General features: G+C 37.2%; 1 long non-coding RNA gene across 1 annotated transcript; it reads left to right on the forward strand.

Moving 5' to 3' along the window:
• Positions 1 to 412: 412 nt before the first annotated feature.
• On the forward strand, positions 413 to 5,698 carry LOC139316867 (uncharacterized). The gene is made up of 2 exons (XR_011600391.1): positions 413 to 611; positions 3,495 to 5,698. It is a non-coding gene; the product is annotated as an uncharacterized lncRNA (long non-coding RNA).
• The last annotated feature ends 2,118 nt before the right edge of the window (positions 5,699 to 7,816 follow it).

Genomic DNA, 7,816 nt, shown 5'->3' on the forward strand with positions numbered 1-7,816 from the left:
ATTAGAAGTGGGTTAGATTGAAGCACTTGGTCCGTTTTACAATGGTCTGTTTCATGGAACACTAAGCTTTGCTGGCTGGGAACTTCTGGGATTTGAAGTCCGCCAGGCTTAAAGTTGCCAAGGTTGGAGACTCCTATCGTAGAGGTCTCTTCAGGGCAATAGCTTTCACTTTCCTTTATACTGGAGTCTAAGACCTCTCAAGGGCCGCTAAAAAGGATTCAGAGAGCACGTCATCGACCGAAGCGGAAGACAACCAAGTTTATCCGCAGAGGCTTGAAAAGGGGATTCACGCGGTTCAGTTGGACTTCCGGTATCTGGAATCTAAAGGCGGTGCTTTGGGATGGTGGGCGGGCCTAAATTGGCCTGTCGAATTAGGGCCGGGGGTGGGGAAGTATGGCCCTTGGAATTCTGGGAGTTGAAGTCCACAAGTCGTGAAGGGGCCGTAGTTCCCCAAACCTCTGAAGGGAAAGGGAATGAGAGAATTGCCTTGTTTTCATTGGCTGAAGCGCGGGAATGACGGAAAGGCCTGGCTTGAGGAGCTTCTGATAGCATTTTTTAAGCGGGCGATTCCGAATTAAACATCCTGTGAGAAGGGGCGCCTCGACGATGAGGTCAGTTTTACTAAATTAGAGCCTGTTAAACAGCTAATAAGGAGCAGGCCCGAAATGTAAGTCTATTGGCAGTTAAGAAATTATGGCACCTCGATGGAGATTTTTTTTCCTTCTTTTGGACAGGAAGAATAAATGGCTGTTGGAGTCGAGAGTTTAAGATTAGCAACTGCGCGGAGATCTACCTTAGTGGTGCCTCTTGAACACGGGATCATAACTTATTTATCTTCCACTATGGTGTAAATACTGTTAGATGTTGACACAAGTATGACATCAGAAGTGCCAATATACCCAAGCTAGTGGGGCAGATATTTCAGTTCTCTGGGAGATTTCACTAATCTCAAGGTCGCTATCTTTAAGAAAATCAGTTACAGAGATTTCATCACTAAATAGTTGAGCTGGAATTCACTAGAACAGAGGTCTGCAACCTTAAACACTCAAAGAGCCATTTGGACCCGTTTCCCACAGAAAAGAAAACACCAGGAGCCACAAAACCCTTCCTGTGCCTGACTATTTCTTCAGCGGCCACAAAACTAGCATATGTAGTTGAATTAAATGTTCTGTTTTCTTCTGAAACTTTTCTTTTCTTGGATTGATCCATTGTTGGCCTACCAGGGGTTGAAAAGCTCAATAAATCGCATGCCAGCGGGTGTCGCACATTGGCGGTTGTGACGCATATTTTGAATGACAGAGCCGCAGCAGAAGGGTGAAAGAGCCACATGTGGCTCCAGAGCCGCAGGTTGCTGACCCCTGCACTAGAACATGTAATGCCATGTCTCACAGATTAGACAAAGGCTTCAATTTATCAATGTAAGAATATGTCACTTCTAGCTCTTGTCTCTCATCTTTTTACCTCCTCTCTGGTTTGTCTGTCAAAAGTTGGCTCTGCACTTAGTCTACATATCTAGTGAAATTTAATCCATAACAGTTTATATGATAATAAATGATCAATCTGTGGTGCCCATAGACATCTGTGGGGTTCTATAATCAAGTCCATTGATCTTTAAATAAAGATTCCATACACTTGACAACCACTGGAAGAAAGTTTCTTCCTAAGGACTTGTTTTATATTGACGCAGTCCACAAGACATGCTTAAATTTATGTCAGCCTTTTTCTAATTATCCAATTACATGCATTCTGACTAGCCACTTGTTACGAGTACATACCAGCCGTACATGGCTTGGATAAATGCAGTATTTCTATGCTAATAATATAGATGAATTGACCAGCATGTTGTGAATGGATTTGCATGTAGTATCCAAAAAAAGTAGCTGAAAAATAAAATTGAAGAATAACTGAGCTAAATATGAAGAGGTCTTAATATAAAGGTTTGGGGAATGTAAGTCCAAAAATTATTAGCCAGCCTCTGAATATATCTGATGACTTATTTTACAAGGATGTGCTAAAACTTTGCCCAGCTGATTTTGTTTATAGCATAGACTCTTATCAATTAAAAACATCACTTTAAAATGCAACCTGAAATGTATTTTGCTTTTTCCTGTTTATGTAAAAATAAAAGCTATTAATGCACTGCATAGCAAAATAAATATTGATGCCCATGGACAAAAGACTTCAGATTTATAGTGTTCCAGTAGAAAAAATCCTATCAATGGGGGAAATGGACATATCATTATATTATTTACATCTATATAAAAACTATGGTGTGTATAGACTTTAAACATAAATGGAAAATGTATTCTATCCTGAATAGTATTTATAAGGAAAAGTGAGAAAACAAAACAACTAGAAAACCACACAAATCATATTTCTGAATAATTTTCTAATCTGGACTCATTAACTGAAAAGGCTGCAATTCAGTGAGCTCAGTTGGACATGCTACTAAACAAACTTTATATTGCCTAGCTATTAGGATCACATTGTTTGAAATGTGCTATGCTTCACATTGATAAAACACAATTGAAAAATGAACTGATAAAAACACAAAATTTATAATTCAAACAAGAAGGTATAGGGATACTGTACTAAATATAATAATTATGTATCTGAACGAAATAACGATCGTAAGTCTTATAACATTTTTGGATTTAGTATACATGTGTGAATCTACAGACTCCTTTGACTTGTAAATAAATACCATTTGACCAATGAAAATGAAAGTAACTGACTGACTTTATTTGCATTATTGTTTATTACAGTATAAATTGAGTTATACTGTATTATTCCCATCTTAGACATAAAAACCAGCTGAGTTGGGTTAGTGGCTCACTCTCAGCCCAACTCACCTCACAGGGTTATTGTAGGGAAAAATTAGACAAAAAAGTATTACATTTGTTAAGCATCTTGAGTTATTTATTTAAAATAATAATAATGGCAGGTTACATAAATTGTGTGTGTATGTGTATATATATTTCTATATCTGTCTACCTTATCTGTCATCTAAACGTTTTATTCTAAGAAGGCAATTCATCTTGCTATAAGCTAATACAGTAAAAGAATAAACACAGTTTTGCATTATTTAGACCTAAATGGATCTGAATAAATTAATGACACAATCCATTATATTGATTGAGATGTAAATCCTATTTTTAATGGTGTTAAGGTATTTTTGCATAGAATTTCAAGCTTAATTGGTTTGCAAGCTGATTTGCTTGCAAGTTTGTCATGGACATTTCCTATCCTGATCTAGATTACCAAGGTGTCTTTTTCCTACTCAGGAGTTTTAGGCCATAATAAATATAAATTACGAATATTGTTTTCCAGCACTACTAGGCCTACATTCACATTGATCTATTAAGTATATTTATTAAACATATTTTTTTTCTGTATTACTATTACTATTAAACATTACTTTGCCTAACCTCTGTGCAGTAGAGTTGCTTAAGAGATTTAACATTTTGATTTCTATCACTATTTTTATCATACAGCTCACATTAAAATTACTGTCCATCAAGACTGTGAAAAGTAGAGAGCTTCCATTTGACGTCACAGCGAGATGATGTGGATTAGTAGGGTTCCGCAAAATCCAGCCGATTTCTATCCGCCAGGAGGTCTTTCGGGGCCAAAGTCACTCTGGAGGGGTGATGAAGAGAGGAAGGATCTTTTGTCGATGGTGATGGAACGGCAGCTCCCTCACTCAATTTGAAGGAACGTTCCTGACCAGCGGAAAAGAGGACGGCCATTATGGCCAGACTAAGGCTGTGACAACCAGGACAAAGAAGCAGGAAGTAATGATTTTACAACAGTGTGTCTGATCTGGTGAGATTTTTTTCCTAATTTCTGCCATGGAATTAAATCCCCAAGAAAGCACTTTTGAAAAGTGGGACTCTACAGAATAGGAGGAAGGGAATACTCTCCCGCCTCTGAAAGAATAGCGGCGAGTGAGATTTGGAACCGATGACAGATCCAAGCAAAAGAGAATCATAATGAGAAGATAAATCTAAAAGTAAAGGGAAAAACATTATAATCTGTTTAAGATTTTTTCTATTTTTCCCTGTTTCTTGTAATTTTGAGCAACGAATTTTAAAGGACTAAACTTTTGGATTTTTTTAAAGTTTGCTGTAAAAATGAAGAGAAAGAGCCAGGGTGACACCTACTGGCTGGAAAAGACATTACACTAGTGAAAGAATAGCAAAATATTTTGACTATTACAGATAAGAGAACAGAGACAATAGAGAATAGAGATAAAACAGCAGCTATTGTAAATTGTTTTTGCTTGGTGTCTGGAGAAAGATAGTGAATACATTGAAACCCTTTGAAGCCTTGTGAATTATAAATACTCTTGATGGCCTGAAACAGTGGAATAGCTTGGTTTTCCTTTAAAACCAAGTGAAGTGGCTTTTTGATTTATTAGATATTTTGGGCTATTGGATTATTGAATTATGGGGGACTTGGTGGGCCCTTTGGATTATAAATATCAACTGACAGAAGATAAAGAAATAACCGTAGTCACAAAATGGACTGATTTTGTGCACTGACCCTAAGGATTACAAATACAGATAACTTTGAGAAATGGTTGGTGATTGAGAGAAATAAACTTTTGATTGGTTTCCTAGCCTACTGGGTACGTGGGACACTGTGGTGATTGTGGGCTGTTTTGGACCATTGTGGGTTTTTTTTTGTTTCCCTTCTTTCTCTTTCTTTTAATAACTCAACTGGATTTTCTCTCTTAATATTAGATGCTGAAATGACAAGTATTCAAAATTTAACTAGATAGGGAAAAAAGCATCATCTACACCATCATTAGCTTCCTCTAATCCAGGGATATCAAACTGACGGCCTGCCGGCCAGATGCGTCACACGTAGACCACACCCATCCCAGCTCCGCAAAGGGAAAAAACATTGTGAAACGTCACATGATGGCAGCGTGACACCGCGAGTTTGACACCTGTGCTCTAATCCATCAAGTCAAAGATCAATAGACACCATGCTACAACAAGAGAAAATGAATACTTCTCAAATACAAATGATGCTTTAGTCTACACAGGAAACTATGACAAAAAATCACAATGAGATGAAAAATGAGATGGGAGAGATGAAAAGTGGTATGGGAAAGATGAAGAAAAAAATACACAATTTGAATGAAAGAATATTCAGCAAATGATAACAAAAAATGAACAAAGGATTCAGAAAACAGGAGAAATCAGAACAAGCAGAAAAAAAGGTGGATGAAATAAATCCAAGACTGACAGAGGTGAATAAGGAGCTGGAAGACTGATAGTATTCCAAATGCAGAAGGCGGCTTATTATTTACGATTTCAGAATATTGAAGAAGAAAAAGGAGAAGACCTTCTAGACATGATGATAGAGTTGTTGGCAGAGACTCTAAAGTTAAATAAGCAGGAGATGGATAACGAAATAGATGAAATATTTAGAATACATGCGAGCTGTGCAAAAAGGCACAGACTCCCAAGAGAAGTGCATGTGAGATTTGTCAAAAAAATCAACAAGGGATGAAATACTTAGCAAGGCAAGAGATGAACCACTGCAAGACTGTGAAAAGTAACTTTGCAAACAGCAAAACTAACTTTCTCAGTTAAAAGCTAAGGACTATTTTGAAATGCAAAATTGCATGTTTAGTAAATAAATAAAGAATGCAAGATAATGCAAATCTTACATATCTTTTACAAAATTATTATACGTAAGGTATAAGGTGTAAGGTTCAGTACTGAAAATGTTGGCACAAGTAAGTGTAGTGCATTGTAATTTGACTTACGAGCCCAATCTAATAGGATTACTTAACCAATAACTTTTTGAATAGCAAGCTAACACTTGCCAATTTTGCTGCCTCTTTTGCAGAGCTTGCAGAAGTAAGGCCTGGTATTAGGCAAAAAGGCTTAAAGTTCAGATTTGAAACCAGAAAGAATCACACACTGCATAGCAAGCAAACAGGTTTTATTTGCTCCCCAAAGAAAGTTATAAAGGTACACATGAGAGATCTTACATTCCTTTTATCTGTTGAGAGCCCCAGTTCCAGCAATTAAACACCACCTATGTACTCTAATTCTGGGGTTAGCTATAGCAGAATGGTTCCTTCAGGTGGAAACATAGCACATTTGACCAAGTCTGCCTATGGTAATGCTTTGCCTACCCATAATTCATTTCTGACAAGGCTTATCATAGCTCAAATAGCCAAAGCAGCCCTAATAAACCTTAATAAATTCTGATGTGAGAAAAATTACAACTACTTAAAATTAGCACATTTAAATTAAAAGAAATACCTGGTATCTGTGACTCACAGACATACTGTCAGCATTATGTATCAAAGTGGGTTACATGCTAATTAGCCTGTTCAAGGACTTTGATGTTGGCCAAACTATGAGTTCTTGTCCTCCTAGAGATTACAATGGTCTTCTGATGAACATTCTGTACACCTGTGGTGCCTGAATAATAGTATGTCATAAAAGTTCTATGGGAATAAATGAAATATAGTTAAGACATATAAGCATTATGGCTATAAAGTTAATTTAAGAATTGCTTCAGTTCAAATTCACTTCATTAATTGGAAACAGTACAAAATCTAATTTAATACACTCATCATAAATCTTTCAGAAAACTAATTCTGTTCTTCACCAAAACATGAATGGCTTAATTTCATTGGTCCTTTTCCACTGGAGGAAAGAGAACTCTCCAGTGTCTGTAATCATAATGGGGAGAAAACCCTACAACCTAAATATATCATTCTCTAAACATTGTTTACTTCACAAAACATTGTACTTTGTTTAGTAGAAGTCAACTCCAGGAATGATTGCATTGTATAATACAGTATACAACTGGTAAATTACCCATAGTCATTTCCTATATTTGAACTAATATAATTTGGCAACTGTCATATTTTTATTTATATTCCTCATATGGCATCTATGGCCTTTGTTACACATATGATATTTGCATATTACATATTACATATATGATACTTATATTTCTGTGACCCCAGAAAATCACTGATTTATGACACTGTAATTTGCAGCTCTGAACTGATGAAATGAATTGTTGCTCCGAGGAAAAGGCCATGAAAGTAGGATTGCAGGGTTTTCTCTAGAGCTGCAGGGTGAGTCAATTCCCAATGGCAGAAATGTCTGTTCCTGTCTGCCAAGTCCTTTGATTTTTACCTCCAAACTGAAATCAAAGCCCTGGGATGCCTTGCTGTTATTCCCCATTCTTCCCAGCAATTCAAGGGGTAGCTTAGCCACTCTCTCATGCAGAGGCCCTTTCGCAGCACAGTAGGAATGCCAAGGTTAAGAAGAAGATAGACACGGGACTGACTGAAGCACCATTTTTGCATTCATCCATTGAGAACCTGAAAGGAACATTGGTCAGTCCACAAGGTTTCTTAGCACTTGGTGTCAACTGTCAATAGTTAGGACATTCATGGGGACACAAATATAGTTTTCAGGGTTTGTGGAGTGAAAATGTGTCTGGGTAATGTTGGCACATATATGTAATAATGGCACATATGTGAAGGGCAATCAAGCATTCTTCACCTTCAGTGACACCTTTTTACATTTAATAAGCATGAGTACATAAGAGCCACTGGAATTCTCAGATCAAATAGGAGCTAATCATCTCTCACTAAGTGCTATAAACAGTGCTGGGAAAGTGACTGCTAGTGCCTGTGTTTATTTGCTACTGCAAGTTGTCTGGTTCTACAATGCCATATACATTATGGCTCAGAGCAGGGATACCTAGGAAAAAAAATCACCTCCTCCTAAATGAGCCTACCCGTAATCTACAATTTCAGCATACGTCC

Source organism: Pituophis catenifer, unplaced genomic scaffold, assembly GCF_029215685.1.
Source record: "Pituophis catenifer annectens isolate HBS135680 unplaced genomic scaffold, rPitCat1.0.hap2 SCAF_4, whole genome shotgun sequence".
NCBI classification, from domain to species: domain Eukaryota; kingdom Metazoa; phylum Chordata; class Lepidosauria; order Squamata; family Colubridae; genus Pituophis; species Pituophis catenifer.